At 47.7% G+C, this 15,987-nt stretch overlaps 1 protein-coding gene across 2 annotated transcripts in view; it reads left to right on the top strand.

The window, feature by feature from the left end:
• The first annotated feature begins 5,921 nt into the window (after positions 1 to 5,921).
• The window catches only part of bdg (sodium-dependent transporter bedraggled), a 178,688-nt gene continuing 168,622 nt past the window's right edge, over positions 5,922 to 15,987 (top strand). For both annotated transcript variants that reach the window (XM_089571939.1, XM_089571938.1), the window contains exon 1: positions 5,922 to 6,361. The gene's annotated coding sequence lies outside the window, so the exon portion shown is untranslated. The remainder of the gene's footprint in view (positions 6,362 to 15,987) is intronic.

The raw sequence follows: 15,987 nt of genomic DNA, 5'->3' as shown, positions 1-15,987 counted from the left end.
TTAATCGAGCTATCGCTTTGTAATCTAGGTTCAGCCTGGTTGAACCCTAGCCAATTTTTATTGTTTTCAGGTTCTTGGCCCGGTACCATTCCTGTATACTGTATATTCTCTTTTTTCCCCACCGCGGTGGCTCACTGGTTACGGCGCTCGGCAGCTGACTCGAAAGACGCTGGTTCGATCCCGGCCGCGGCGGCTAAATTTCGATGGAGGCGAAATTCTAGAGGCCCGTGTGCTGTGCGATGTCAGTGCACGTTAAAGAACCCCAGGTGGTCGAAATTTCCGGAGACCTTCACTACGGCGTCCCTCATAGCCTCAGTCGCTTCGGGACGTTAAACCCCAATAAACCAAACCAAACCTATATTCTCTTTGTAAGCATCACCTTATTATCATTACCCTGCACTGTCCAATACATGAGCCATGGCGCTCTTTGACCGAGCTGCATTTGCGCCATTAAAATCTCATAATAATCATCATCCTCATCATAACACACTCGCGTGCATGTTATAAGCGTCTTTATAACGAACTTGCTGTTCTCTCGGAGGCTTCTGCCTGACTGCATACTCTCATCCCAGAAAAAAACAAAAGGTGGCATGACCACGTCTGTCAATATGCCCGATAGTTGCAAGGCTATACAAGGACCCTTGGTAGGCCGAGTTGATATGAAGCCAGAGCAACAACTTGGGTTGGAGGGGCAACGGTGCTGGGAAAGAATTGAAGAGGATGGAAAGGCATTACTCGCCTGTACGCTCGCACCGATGCGGTAACGGGCAAACAATAAACACGAGTTCACTGACTCTTCGCCACATCGCATTGTGAGATATATTGTGCTTATATCATTAAAGCTGCTATTCGACTTATTTTACGTGCCACAATTGTTATGCAGCTTATAACAAAAACTTCACCAGATTTTTTTCCCTTTCGTATTCAGCTCAATTCTTAATACGCATACGTACAGGCATGAACAAAAGTTCGCGGGATGAGGATTCAGGGCAAAGAATTGATTTCTGCATCGCCTCACTAACCACTCTATGACAGAAGCCAACAGCCACAGAAACCAAGGGGCACAGGGGATTTTTAATTAATTTATTTATTTTGTGGTGTTGGTCAATTTAGAATATTACTGAATATGTTATCGCTTAAAGCTAATTGATTAGAAAAGCAGAAGAAAAAACAACCACATGCCGCCGGTGGGATCCGTACCCACGACCTCCGAACCCACGACTCTATTGGCATTCGTTATAATAGATGGAGCCTGCTTGCCCCATCAAGCTAATAGGCTCTTCATTGACGTGCTTTGCCTGACGGCCCTCCAATAAATATGTTTCCGTGAACCCGCGTCCCGTAAACTGTTGTCCATGACTGCAAACGGATAATTTGTCGATATAATGCGAGCTAGGGAGATAGCATGTCGACGGATAAAAGCCACCGTGGCATTTGTGCGCATATGCTTTAAAACTGTGAATCATTAGTTCGTAATATGCGTCTGAAGAGACCCAATCAAGAGTTTATCGCGCATGGTGCTCGAACAACTTACGCGGAGCTCCATGCGCTTCAAGCAATGTAATACAAGTCCCTCCAATTTGCAAGGTAACTACCAATGAGCTCGAAAATAATTAAAATTTTCTGGTTATTTCTCTACTAAAATTAAAAAAGACTATTTTAAGTCAATTGAAAAACAAGTTAGAAAAAAGGAAACAGCTTGCTTGTCACGCATAGTTATGGAGTACTCGTTAACTAAATGTTAAAAGTTTGTTCTCTTTTATATTTAAGGTACCAGTAAGCAGATCTGAGTGGAAAAAGGTGGGAACAAAACAGGCGGGGCAATGCACTAATTCGTCCCTGTCTGTTTCGTTCACATCTTTGTCCACATTTTCTTGCAAAATATATTCTGTATGGATCCACTAGCTAGTCCCCCATACTGCGTTAACATATGTAGATTTTGTTGCCTATCGCTTACTTATGTGCAGTCATAAGCCGTGTTTACATTAATGCGACGGAAGTCGGCCCCAGTCAACTTTTTGAGGCAAAGAGTAGGTTTTTTTTTTTTAAAAAAAAAGGCGTGACTCGTCCTTTACTCTCTTCCTCGACATTTTTTCACTTTACCTGAAAAAGTGGACTGGAGTCGACTTCTGTCGCATTCATGTAAACGCGGCTATATACGGCCATGAAATTTATTTTTGAACAAAAACAACTGCATTTGTGGGAGCAGAAACTTGTGTGTACGTAATGACAGTCCGCGAGCACAGTTGCAGCGCCCATGAATAGCTGTTATTTCGACGCCAGCAAGCCGCTTCACGAATGTAGAGGAATTGGTTTGGTTTGGTTTATGGGGTTTAACGTCCCAAAGAAGGCTATGAGAGACGCCGTAGTGAAGGGCTCCGGAAATTTCGACCACCTGGGGTTCTTTAACGTGCACTGACATGGCACAGTACACGGGCCTCTAGAATTTCTCCTCCATAGAAATTCAACCGCCACGGCCGGGATCGAACCCGCAAAGTAATGTGGCGGGCTGTGAATGAGGTAATCAATAGCTCAAATAGAAATGAGAACATCGGTGAACTTGTCATTGATGGATCGCCAGTAACGGGTACCGCCTTAGCAAACCGCTTCAATCAATACTTCATCAACCTGCCAAACACTACTTACAATAAAGATGCGGCTTGCTGCATTGCAAAGCAAGTGAGAAATTCATTGTTTCTTCAGCCTACTGACCCATCTGAAGTTTTCTCTACGCTTATGGCACTAAAAAACAGCTCTAGCTTGGAGGCTGAGGGTTTCACTATTAAACCAATCAAATTTATTGCCGACCTTCTTGCACCATGTCTATCGCATATTTTTAACCTATCCATTTCGACCAGTGTTTTTCCAAATAAAATGAAGCAGGCGAAAGTTATTATTCTTCATAAAGGTGGCTCAAAGCATGACATGAGCAACTACCGCCCGGTGTCGATTCTACCCGTGTTTTCAAAGCCACTGGAAAAGATCTTACTGAGGCGTTTAGAACGTTTCTCTAATCAACACTCCCTTATAGATGATTCCCAGTTTGGTTTTCGACCAGGCCTATCAACTGAATCTGCTCTGCTGACACAAAAAGAACTCATTCTACAAAATATAGAAGAAAAACTATTAACCTTAGGCATATTTATTGATTTCAGCAAAGCCTTTGACTGCATTAATCATCATATCCTACAAGACAAATTGGAAAAGTATGGAGTCAGGGGAAGTGCATTACAGCTGATGGCATCTTATCTTGACAAACGTCAACAGTGTGTTATCATTAACGACTTCTGTTCTTCTTTTGAACATATTAACTGTGGTGTACCTCAGGGAAGTATACTGGGTCCTTTTTTCTTCATTTTATATATTAATGACCTGGCACAGATTACAGATATGGCACAATTTGTAATTTATGCTGACGATACTAGTCTGTTCCTTTCGGGATTATCTGCAGATGAATTACTTGAGAAAGGAAATGCTGTTCTAGAAAATGTTCTGCACTGGTCCAGTATGAACTCCTTAAAAATCAACAACACAAAATCTAAAGCAATAATCTTCCGTCCAGTAAACCGCACAGTATCTGCACTTACGTCACTTACTCTGGGAACAAATAGCATTGAAGTCGTCACCAAACACAAAAATCTAGGAGTCATCTTTGACGAACATCTTAAGTGGTCTGACCATATTCAATATCTTACAAGTAACTTAGCAAAAACTGTAGGTGTCATCTGTCGGTGTCGCGATATTCTACCCGTAGCAATTAAGAAACTGATATACCATGCATTATTTAACTCTCAAATTAACTACTGCCACTTAGTCTGGGGGACCGCAGCCCGTACACATATTAACCACATTCTCATCTTGCAGAAAAAGGCCATCCGTATTATTTCCTCCGCTGATTACATGACACATACGCCACGTTATTTATCCTATACAATATTCTACCAGTAAACAAAATGTTAGAGTACAACGTCCTGCTTCTTATGAAATCCACGACCTCCCACCGCAGTAAATTCCTCCTCAAACTTGCATCCTTACAAAAAATAGACCCACCCAGATATACACGTCAAAGAAACCAATGGTCGGTACCTCAGACTCGCACAAACTATGGGAGGCAAACGATGCGCTTCCTAGTTCCTAACACACTTAATTCAAATGAATGGTGGTGTGGGAATGCCGGCTGTAAAAGAAATGTTTTTATCAAAAATTTTCTTAGTCGTATGGATGATGACAGTTTTTTCTCTTAACTATTGTTTTGTGTACATGCTTGTACATCCTCACTGCGTCTCTTCACAAACAGAAAATTCTACTTCCCTATTTCTATTATCTCATAGTGAACATCATATTTTGTACTTATGTCTGTCGCTTAGAAATATTTAGTAGCGTTGTGTTCTAGATGTCTGATTTTGATTTTATTTATTGTTCTTCTTGCCTGTTATATTGTGTCATGCTCAATTTGATTTAACTGGTAAAAAAAAACAACCCCTTATAAGTTTCGTCTTTTTTTGCGTTCGAAATTGCAGTGCTTAGTCAAATTGATGCTGTGCTTTATTATGTCCGAATTCTATATGCCCTGCTGCCTTGCAATGGGCCCCGGGCCTAGTCAAGCTACTCTGAAGTAGCTTTTTGCCCAGGGGCCTTTTTCTCTTTTAGAGAAATAAAGAATATGTGTATGTATGTGTATGTATCTTTCGGGTCAGCAGCCGAGCACCATAACCACTCAGCCACCGCGGCGGGGGTGTAGAGGAATTGGTCGGATATGTGATGTATAATCACAACAAGCACGTGGGAGAACACGAACGGAACTGCGACAGGCACACAGAATTAAACTTTTTTTTTTTAATGTTTGTTCGGAGCACTTACCTGTGAAGAAAAGCAACGGCTACCGGGCAAGTGTACTGGAGCATCGTAGTCAGTCATGACAAAGGCAATAGCCGCACACAAAAATTCACAGGGGCACCTAATCTCATTTTCTTGGCAGTGCGATATCATTACCTGTTGATGCCTTTACCAGAAGTGACGTCACTTCCGCTCTGGTGACGTCACTTTCCTCCAACCAATGGGCGCATTTTGTGACGGCCTACGTTGACCCTATGTCGTCTATAGTGCTAACGCATTAAAAATGGCGATGGCAGGGAAAAGCTGCCTTGAGAGAGAGAAAGCGCAACAACTTTATTACTATACAACATTATGTACCGGAGAATTCGCAGTTGCGGGATGGTGAGGTATTTGTCAGGGACAGGAAGGGTAACAAGAGTTTCTCTAGTACTGTCATAGTGAAATTTTATTTCATGTTTGTAATGGAGAGTAGTGTCCCACTTCGGTGGATAAAGCCAGGAGATCCCAAGCGCCCGGCGTTGAAGTTCACATGAACTGTTTCGATTCGGCTGTGGAGATTGAGCAATCTGAACTTAACACAAGGCTCCACAGCCTACTCCTCCAGGAGCCTAATTCACCCACAGAACTTTTCGCTGTGCAAAATTTTGGCAGAGAATAAATCGGCACAGGTATTATAGGCATACTTGCCTTGTAACAAGCACACGCAGAAGCATCTGTCTCTCCCCCCCCCCTCCCCTCGCCCTGGCTCATGCCCAGGTAACGCTCGCAGTGTAGCTGACCAGGAAACGGAGCTAGAGTAACGCCGGCCGCCGCACGAAATAACCCGCAGGGCAAGGAGAAAGCCTTCGTCGCCTGCCGAGCCAAGCAGGAAGTGTGACCGGTGACCCAACCTTGAAACGGAACAGGCGCCAAAAGGAAAAGCCCAAGGTAGAGCTGCTCACTGCTGCAGCAGAGCCAGCAAGGCACCTCTCCTCTCGCTCCGGCCCTCCGTTGCAGCCGCCGCCGCCGCGTGACGTCACAGCACGTGACCCGGAGGGGGGTGCCCGACGTCACGACGAAAACGCCGCTCCGGGAGCGCCGACCGAGCGGCCGACGGGCGCTGTGCGATCGCGCTGCTCAGTTCGCTCAGTCCAGCAGCGGACTTCGCTCGTGTCGGGTGTTGCGCGCCGCTCCGTCCGGCGTGTGTGTAGGCGACGAGGAAGTACCGTGTGCGCACGCCTTTTTCGGTGGATACACGCCCGAATTTTTTTGTTTTTCTCGTGGCGTTGCTCGTCTTCTCCGTACCTTCCGCCCCTGTATCCGGCAGCCTTCTTGTGTGCTCGAGCCTGTGTTCGTTGCTGTGATTATTTGTTTGCCGGATATTCCACGCGGAAACAGAGTTCACTGAAGGAGGTGGGTGCGAGCGTAGACACATCACTGCGCTACGCTGTGCTTTTTGCGTTCGAGAAGAAGCAGCGTCTACAGGAGGATCGCGGAAACAACTGGAGCACGGATCACCATCGTCGTGTGGGATGCCTCGTGTGAGGTGAGCCAACGGCCAGCGGCGCCGGTTATGCTTTCGTTGGGTCCGCATGTGGCGGGCTCTGCTGCGAGCGCTGACACTGCGGCTGGCTTTTGTGGCATGCGGCGCCGTGCGCGTGAGTTTGCATAGAATGTAAAGTGAAAGACCAGGAAAAGTCGACGCCAAAGGGAAGGAAAGACATGAAAAAGATTTTAGCCCCGTGTGAAAGATGACGACGCTAGTGGCGGGCAAATGCGTGCTATCTCATGTTGTTTGGCAGCTTCTTGCGCCGAGCCTATGCTGCATGTTGTTGACATAAATATCTAAGCGGTGTTTGATCATGTCACGCAGACATTCGCCGGCTTTCAGAACTTGCGCACCTGGTTTTAAGCTGCTGAGCAGAGCGGTACAAATGAAATTCGCGCTTTTCTGGCGGCCCGTCGTATCTTAAACGTTTTTTGAGGATCAACAAACCTGCTGAACGAAAAAAAACCCCGATGAACGACTCGGGGAATAAAGCGTTTTCTATCGTTCCTACAGGTGACCGAAACGATCGACATTTCAAATTCATTTCATTTCATTCATTTCAAATTTCATTTCAAATGACGGTCGACATTTCAAATTATTCAACAATCTCGCATCAAGCTACGTGTCCAGTGCCAATGAAAACTGCTGCCTAGTTTTATTGCAGTGATAGTGTCAGAAAAAAAAGTACACCAAAATCCTTATCAAAGCTACGGTTTTCTTGTTTTTTTTTTTTTCACTTCGGTAGTTGCCGTCAAGTGGGACACGCCCGGTATGACACGGGTGAGACTGCGTATGCTCGACCAGCTATAGGACGCAAATAATGGCCTTTAACGCAGTGACAGAACGCAAGAAATACGTCATTCCAAGTTTGCGTCTTGTTTTTAAAGTGTTGGTTTGGTTTATTGGGGTTTATCGTCCCAAAGCGACTGAGGCTATGAGAGACGCCGTAGTGAAGGGCTCCGGAAATTTCGACCACCTGGGGTTCTTTAACGTGCACTGACATCGCACAGTACACGGGCCTCTAGAATTTCGCCTTCATCGAAATTCAGCCGCCGCGGCCGGGATCCAACCCGCGTCTTTCGGGTCAGCAGCCGAGCGCCGTAACCACTGAGCCACCGCGGCGGGGCTGTTTTTAAAGTGTATTTCCGTAAAAACTCATCTCGTGACACTCGACGGAGCGTGTCTGTTTAAAAGAGGAGAAAAAAAATACAACAAACAAGAATAGATGGAAGGGAAGTTTCTTCTGCTATAGCATGCAAAGCAAAGCGGACAACGGCGCGTTCCATCTGAAATCACGAAGACTAAGAGTACCAAGGGCTGTGTGTGGTTGGCATATATAGTGACGAGAGCTTAAGTGGTTAAAAAGAATTAACGTAAGCAACGCTTGTCTCTAACTTCGGTCGCACACGGAGTGCAGGGCGTATGATCTGGTATCGCTATGTTAGATTTACCGTCCTAAGCCCGCTGCCTATGATAGACGCCACAGTGGACGGCTTCGGATTAAATGAGACCATTTGGGGTTCTTTCACGTGCACTGACATAGCACAGTGCACTTTCTTGAACTGGTTCAGCAGTCGACCTCCGTGGACACTCAAGCTGCCGATGATGGGCCGAAATGAAAGTAGAAAATAAGGGGTCACAAAAGAAAATTCAAAAGCAAACATAGAAAGATCAGACCTATTAGTAATAATAAGTGCTTTTGAATACGAAAAACGAAGAAAGGAGCCCAACGATCACAATACAAACAGCCTGCGTGTTTGGTGCTGCAGGTTTGGATTAACACTCCGCGAATAGTTTAACGACAAGGTCGTGAAAAAGCAAGCGTGAAATTAAAAGGGAAAGAATCGCATAAAGAGGTGCCAAGGCCATACGGTCAAGACACGCTATGCCGTTAACCCTGCACTGAAAGCAAGATGCATAAACAAGTGCAAGGAGGGATTGAGGCGGGTGTTCGTGATGAGGCGTGAATATCAAACGAAGCGGAGCGTTTATGCTAGAGTTCAAAATGCAAAGCAGTGGCTGACTAGCTCTGGACAGGTAAAACTTGTCCACGCCGCGACTCTGTAAGAATAAATATACCTATATACATATAAAAAGAAAATGAATTCGCGGGCCAGCAACCTGATTAGATGCTAACCGCCTACTAAGGGAACTCCGCCAGACGGCTGTGTCTGAACGGACGACCTTGCTTTGCTCGTACGAGGCACACCGAGCTCGACCTCTCAGAACGACGAGATCCCGAACGCCGGTATCCGCGGCGTGTGATCGACATCTGGCATATAGCTTATCTTTTGCTCATTTGCCTGTTATGGCGGGTTTTCATATTTATCGCTGGACGTCATCGGACTGCCGATCAACCGCGCATAGGACGAAAGTGAAAACCTTCTCTTTGCTGCAGCTTGACTGACCAACCCGCGCGGCGAAATGGTTTTTTGCTTGATCCGCTTGCTTTGTCCGTTGTGTGGCCTCGACCAAATTCTTGCGCAATACTAGCGAGTGAGCGAAAGAGAGGCCGAGAATCGTCAAACGGCAAAGTGGAAAGAGGAGCCTAATGAGGCCATGTTATTGAATAGTATAAGGCCGTGATAAGATAGCAGCTAAGCAGAGTCGGAGAGCAAGCTAGCTGGCAAAGATAACACTGCACGAACAACACAAAGAATCCTTAAAACAGCGCAAAAGACAAGGACACAGAAAGAAAAGACACCCACAGCGCTGTGTGTCTATTTTTGCAAGGAGAAACTAGTTTGTGCGAAGAAACTAGTTTATTCACGGAGGCGGCTCGGGGTGCCGGCGTGGCGCTAGGCCTATAAAAGAAACTGTTGTAAGCACCGTGCTCCATTCCACTTGCCTCTGATTTCAATATGCCAGGAGACCGGTTTCCACTTTTCTGTACAAAAACAAGGAGGGGGGGGGGGGGGGGGGAGGGTTGTGTTAAGGTTGACGTCTGGTCTGGTCCATTAACGAGTTAGACGCGCACAGTCGGCGCTAAAGGGCGATTAGCATATGCAGCGACTGGCGCTCAGACGTCTCATTCAAGGCGTGCTACAATGATAGCCTTGGTTCGCTGTGTTTGCGCCGATAAGGAAGCACGGCGCAATTTGCAGTGACTTCGACCTTACGTTCTGTACGCTGTTTGGCAGCCGCCTCGTACACCGTATTCGCGCGCGGTGTGATCATAAAGGGCATCTGCCGGAAGCCTGTGGAATTGTCGCTCTAAGCCATCGTGCCCTGTAAGCCTCAGTGTACCTACGTCATTCTTTACCTGCACTGTATCGTCGCATTCGTTGAAGCGGCAAAAAAGAGAAAAATCTGCTGTGGTGAACTTATTGCGCTAACGCGAACAACGCTTTCAGCTTTCCGCTGGAGAACTCGCTTGTTTTTCTACAGAACCATTTTGTATGGCGATCGTTTTCTGATATATCGAAGCTTTCGCAGACTTCCTAGCTTGGTTCCCGGTCTGTAAATTTGATTATAAGTACAAGATTTTTCTTTTTTTACCTAAGCCTGGCTGTGTGACCGTTCTTCCTCTTTGTTATAGTTATGTCAATGGGCTTCAAAGAAGGTACTGTTGCTGCGCCGTATCGTGGACCGCGAGGGCTTTCTCTTACACGCCACGCTAATGAACTTTGTGATTCCTTGTGAAAGTTAAGGCTGCTATAATTAGATATAAGACTTCTGACCCTAAACCGTACAAAGCGGTCCCTGCAAATGATTCTGTAATAAGCGTCACCACCAAACCATTACCTTGTGCAGACAAGACACATTAGCCGCTGCGTTCTTTTGCCAAGCGGCCCTTGCGCCATTAAAATAGGGTCAAATCATCATCGCGATCACACCACCGAAAGCGCTTTTGGCATTTATCTTATTCTTATGGGCTGTGAGACGGCTTACTTATGTGTGATAAAGGTATCATACCATCCCAGTTCACAATCTAGCTTTTTTCAGTATACTAGCACTCGCGTCCACATTCAGGGAAGAAGCCGTTTGTCCTTCTAGTCCTTGCTGCAGATAGCCGACCTGCCGACCGGGTTGTGGTGGGTTACACCCAAGAATATGGTTATAAGTTGCATAGAATTCGTGTTTCAGACAAAAACTAATTTTTAATGTTTCACGTGTTTCTAACTACTCTACTGACTGCAAGACAGTCTTTGTAACCCTTAAGTGTAACAGTGACTGATATGCATGCATAGAACGACTGCAGTAGACACTGTGTCATGTATCTATTGTGCGTCATCCGTGTCATGCAAACACGCACAACTCGATATACCACTTTAACCTCATAGCAATATCATGCATGGCATAGCATGACCACGATAAACAATGCAAAACAATGGCGGAACTGTGCTAGCGCCTAACTGCGCAAATCGACCGTCACTTTTTGCGCTCGGTGCTAGACATTTCATTTTTGACTCTCAGTTCGGAATACTGGAACATTTTTGGTTGGAACCATCTGTGTCACAACATTATTTCGAGAGCTGTAGCAACGTATACTGCAGTTTAGTACGCTGCGACTGCGTCTTTCATACGTGTTATACAGAAGGAAAGAAAAAAAAAAAGGCGAGGACTCCGAATGATGACCTCCGCTTTAATTGAATTTACTCGCGGTTTAGTTATCGTGGCCTGGGGCAAACATCAAAAAGCCGTTAGACGGAGAGATAAGCGCCGAGAAAAAAAGTATAAAGTGGCGCAGTCGTTACGAATCTGCGTGTTGAGTATTCATCTGAACATTCTCAGCCTTAAAGACGCACCGCGTGACCCTCATACGGTCCCATCGAGACTTCTTTTCTGCCGAGCGGACATTATATACTGCGCTCAGCGCGGACGATCCATTGTCCCGGTTCATTCGGAAGCTCGACCCGCGAGGGGAGGGTGTACTTTAAAGGGCGACCCTTCGCTAAGACGGGACGCCGCCAGACGACGTTGTTGTTGCACAACGTGTCATTCTGCTTTATGGTCGTTAGACAGCGATAAGCTAAAGTATAAATACAAAAAAGGAGAAAAATGCTCGGGACAGAGGGGACGAGTTACGTCTCATGCGCTGGCAAAGAGGTCAGCCCTGCAGCGAGACCGAAGTGACCCTTCGGGAGTAGCCGCTTAAGCAGACGAGAGGAGCCGCTGCCGGTCAAAAGACGATGGCGCATCACAGGGAGACGCTGATAGACGACACGGCCACCGAAGCCGCTTGACCTCCATTGTGCGGAGCGGCTTATGAGCTTGCTGTTCTCTCTGTGTTGTATACGATGTCAGGCGAGCGCCGCGTTCGGAAGATGAGTCGAACGCCAAGCACGCAGACGAGGTCGTCAGGTAGGACTTGTGGCATGTATAATATAGGCCGCGTCCGCTCCCGGATGAGTTCATGGTGTAGTACGGCTGTCACGCACAAAGCGGCTAGCGAGGAGCGACACACTCTTAACACCAATACGCCTGTATGGGTGTAAAAAGGGGGTAGGCTTTCATCTAGCGCGCTTCCTTCTATAAAAGGGAAGTGCGATAGAGGGCAGTTTTTACCCCCTTTTAACTCCTTTCTGTTTTCAGGAGTATCAGAGGCATGTGCCAGTCCGACTAGTCCACAATAAAACACGACGCCCCTCGGCCCGAGGTTATATAGAAAGGGACTCGCTGAACGCGATTAAGCAGGAATAGTAAGATGCATCATCCAGTTGCGGCACCAACAGGTAAACGCGTATCACCGGTTTCCAGCGTTATAACGGGGCGCAGAGTAGTTTAGAATATTTTTTTTTAGCGGCATTCAGCTGGCATGCCAAAAACGTCGACCTGCGAAAGTTGTCAGTACAGTGTGCCTAAGCAAGGCATTTGTCTCAACGGTGGCACATAGCATCTAAGGACAGTGGTCAGGACTTCGTGCCACCAGCGTCAGAAAGAGGCCAAGCGTAGTGAACTCGGTGCTATTGGTACATTTGCTATAGTTGACCACGTGGCGACTTCTTTTTTCACCTTATATATAGGCGTCCCTCATAGCCTGAGTCGCTTTGGGACGTTAAATCCCATAAACCAAACCTTATTGCATGATAAAAAGGAATCAGCCATATTTTAGTCCAGCGGTTCCAGGATGTAGTCGGACTCATTCTGGAGGCTATCAGTTTCACATCGACCGAACAAGACCAATAATTTTCTATTGGCACGACAGGTATTTGCTTCCAGATAAGTGATGGTACAGTATACAGGGCTCTAGGGGCCAGCTGGATGGTACGGTATTTAACGGCACGATACCGCACAATGCGGTGCCGGATGACGTAGTGTGGTATGGTACAGTGCAGTATTGCGTCCCAATGCATTCATTGCACCGGCGCGAGGTAGGGCTTACCTTAGTGGTTGGTAACTATACTTGGAAAGCCTTCGTCCTGTGGTGACTAACCTCTTGCTTTTGATGATTGTTGGTATGGGTATTATGGTGATAACAATGCTTATAATACCAGTATCTCACATATGGCAGCACTCTTGTTTAATTCCGCACGCCGGGCCTCCACGAAACGAATCCTAATTCAGTTTCGGCAAGATCCTGGTCAGGCTTGTTTTTTGGTGCCAGCTGCTTCATTCTGAGGAAGATGACTGCAGCTCAAAGCGGGAGTCACTGACTACGTAGAGAACATGGAACGAGCGTTTATCCGCGTTCTCCGTACTCTAATGTTCTTCGAGTTTCGCTGCGGCACTCGTCCTGTGTTGCGTGTAAGCTGGCCGCGAAAGTTGTTCTTTTGCGGTGAAGGTAATCGTGCTTGCATTACTGCTCGCTCATTAGCCTTGCACGCGCTTACAGTGTGTCGGCGGAACAACTGGTCGCGGAGCTAGTGAAAGCGCATGAAAGGATAATGGTTCAACCGCGAGATAATATCTGAAGGATATCTGCTATTTGCGTTCTCGAGCTCACGTACGGCAGGCGGAACGTATTGACCTGGTTTTCGGTGTCAAACCGGGACGTCAGGAAATGTCAGAAGTGGCATATTGATGAGCTCATCCGCTGGAACAATGGTATCTAACGGGAGGAAGATCTGGATTTTGCCTGTACCCGCCATAGCAACAGTTACATAAGAGATAGCAGAGAGATGAATTGAGTGCTTTTTCTGACTCTGAATACAACCCCCATGATAAGCGTGCGGGAAGCATTGTTTCGCTGTTCTCTGCTATGCGAGGCCATGTCACAAGCCTCCTGCATGTTTGATATGTGGTGCTGGCAGTAGCGAGCTTGAAAGTGTGAAAAAAAAAAAAATTCTTTGCTCAGCCGCACTATTAAAGGCGATATTTTTTCTTTTTCCTTCTCTCTATTTCTTGTGTAAAGCTACCACGGCTACGGCGATCGCACAGATGGTACAACCTGGAAACCGCTATATTAGGGCGGTGAGTTCGGTTTTCCTCATTTACGGAATAGCAAAGCGCAGTCAGTTCGGACATTGGTTGCCTGTTTTACAAGTAACGCTGGACATTATCTGGTGCCACTTCAGTGCCTCAGCGGCTTTCTTAACGGTCTTTATGCATACTTCTCGATTCAAAACCCCCGCATTCAAATGTCAACATTATTGTAGATTATATGCCCCTCATTCCGCCTGTGGACACTTCTGATCTGGACCGTTCATAAACCTCGCTAGGAGCCTGATTGTGATGTTGGCAACGTTAGAGACAATTCCAGGCTCCTCGCAGTCATCCTTTTACTCAATGTAAATGATGTCCCGAAGCGCTGGTACTGGCAGGAGGTAAACGTACGTGCTTTCTGTAGTAACGTACCATGAAGTCATCACCGGTTACCTGAGAGAGAGGCGCCCTTACAGCGTTCGCGCTGCAACTGCAGAACAGGAGAGCGCACAAGCCGGAAGCACGAGCCATGGCCGGAAGCCGGGGCCGGAAACCGGAGCGCGACCACGCAGTGCGGGCGCAGGGTTTTCTAAGCTTGCTGATTTACCTTTTCCGGTAACCGTGCATAAAGTCTCTCCGGAGAGAGCCTCGTTGCCTCCAATTAGCCAGCGAGCCGGCTTCCTTTGCTCTTTAGAGCATCAGGATTCCGCCTCTGTGCGTTCGTGGCCCTGACGCATCCTCCGCTCGGTGGCCGCATGTGGAGGAGGAAACTGGGGCCTTTCTGGCCGCCGGTCTGTTGACCCAACAACCCCATTGTGCCTGGCGGTCAGCGCTGCTCCGTCCGCGCTCGCGCACACACACGTCCGCTCTCGGAGAGCGTAGAACAAAAGGCGCCTGCCATAAAGAAAGAGGTAAAGAAAGAACCAAGGAAAACAAAGAGGAGGTAAGAAGAGAGGAAGCAATGAACGAACGAAGGAAAAGGAGAGAGAGAAAGATGGAGCGGACGTACGCCTCTCCGTGCTCTCAGGAGCATCGCCTCGCTTGGCGCCAAATCTGCGCGCGGCCGCAGCCTCTGGTGGCGTCCTGCTAAAGCAGCGCGGCAGAGAGCAGCACGGAAACGGTGTGCGGAAATTGCCGCTAGGCTGCGGCCGGGCCTCTTCTCTTCCTCGCCCGCGCTCATCCATGGCGGCGGTCGGTGAGCGCTCGTAGGTGGACGCAACCTTAGACGGATGGCTCGAGGCCTGCGTAGAGCTTCACTAACACTCCCCCCCCCCCCCCCCCCCCCCCCCCCCCCCCTCCCTTCGCCCTTTCCACCTTGATCGCCCACGCCGTCTCTTAACTCTGCTCTCGGCTCTCCCGGGCCGGACGCTGGCCGCGCAGACAGCGTGCTCCAGTTTCACCGCCTCCACACTCATCCACCGCCCTGGGAACGACGGACGTGGCCGGGCGGCTGGCTGGGGGTGTGCGGGCCTGTATGCTCTCCTGCTTTGGCCCACGTAGCTCAGTGTTGCTTGTCGGAGAACAGTTCCTCTATAACTTCAAGAAAACCCTGCCTCTTATTTGGGAGAAGGGTGACAGTGAACGATAGAGTAACGTGAATGTTGTAAGGAGGCGAAGTGCTTTCCATTAGTGAAGACAAACAGAGCTCTTGAGAGGAGACAGCTGATACTGGGAAAACAGAGTGAACGGGAGTTGGTACGAAGAAGAGAAAGGGTTGACTCCGGCAGTATAAGCGTGATAAAGCGGTTGGCCTTGCGGGCTGAAACCCAACTGTGCTATCTTGTTTCCCTTTATTGTTATATTTTTTGCATTGTGTGCACGTGTGGGGAGCAGTATTTCCCTGAATATGCGATTTTTAATCTTAGGTCGATGGGCAGATGCGACAAGGAAGTTTGCGGGCATAGGGTGGTCCTAGCTGGCACAGGACACGGTTAGTTAGAGGTCAGCAGCAGGAGAGTTAGGCCTTTTTACTGCAGGGAACGTAAGTGGACTGGCGATGAAGTTTAATCTTTACACAAATTTATGAGGGGCCAGAAGAACGCGTTTGTTTAAAGCCGTATATGTCCCGGACTCGTTACAAACAAGTGTGCAAATGACAGGCTGTGGTCACGCCTGCCGCGAGCGCGTGTCAATAACGCAACCGGCCCGACGGCGAAGGCCGTTGACGGGAAACAATTCCGCGCCTACTGCGAACCGCGCTTTCGGTCTCTTCAGTGAGAGTCTCAGCGCCACGCAACTCGAAGAGACAGGCACGCCTTTCTCAATGATAGGGTGTCTACTCGGGAGTTAACCAGCGCAGAACACTCTAACGAGAACAT

The sequence above is a fragment of the Amblyomma mixtum genome, chromosome 2 (genome assembly GCF_055824585.1).
Source record: "Amblyomma mixtum isolate Tamu chromosome 2, ASM5582458v1, whole genome shotgun sequence".
NCBI classification, from domain to species: Eukaryota; Metazoa; Arthropoda; class Arachnida; order Ixodida; family Ixodidae; genus Amblyomma; species Amblyomma mixtum.
This window is presented reverse-complemented; position numbering and strand designations above follow the sequence as displayed.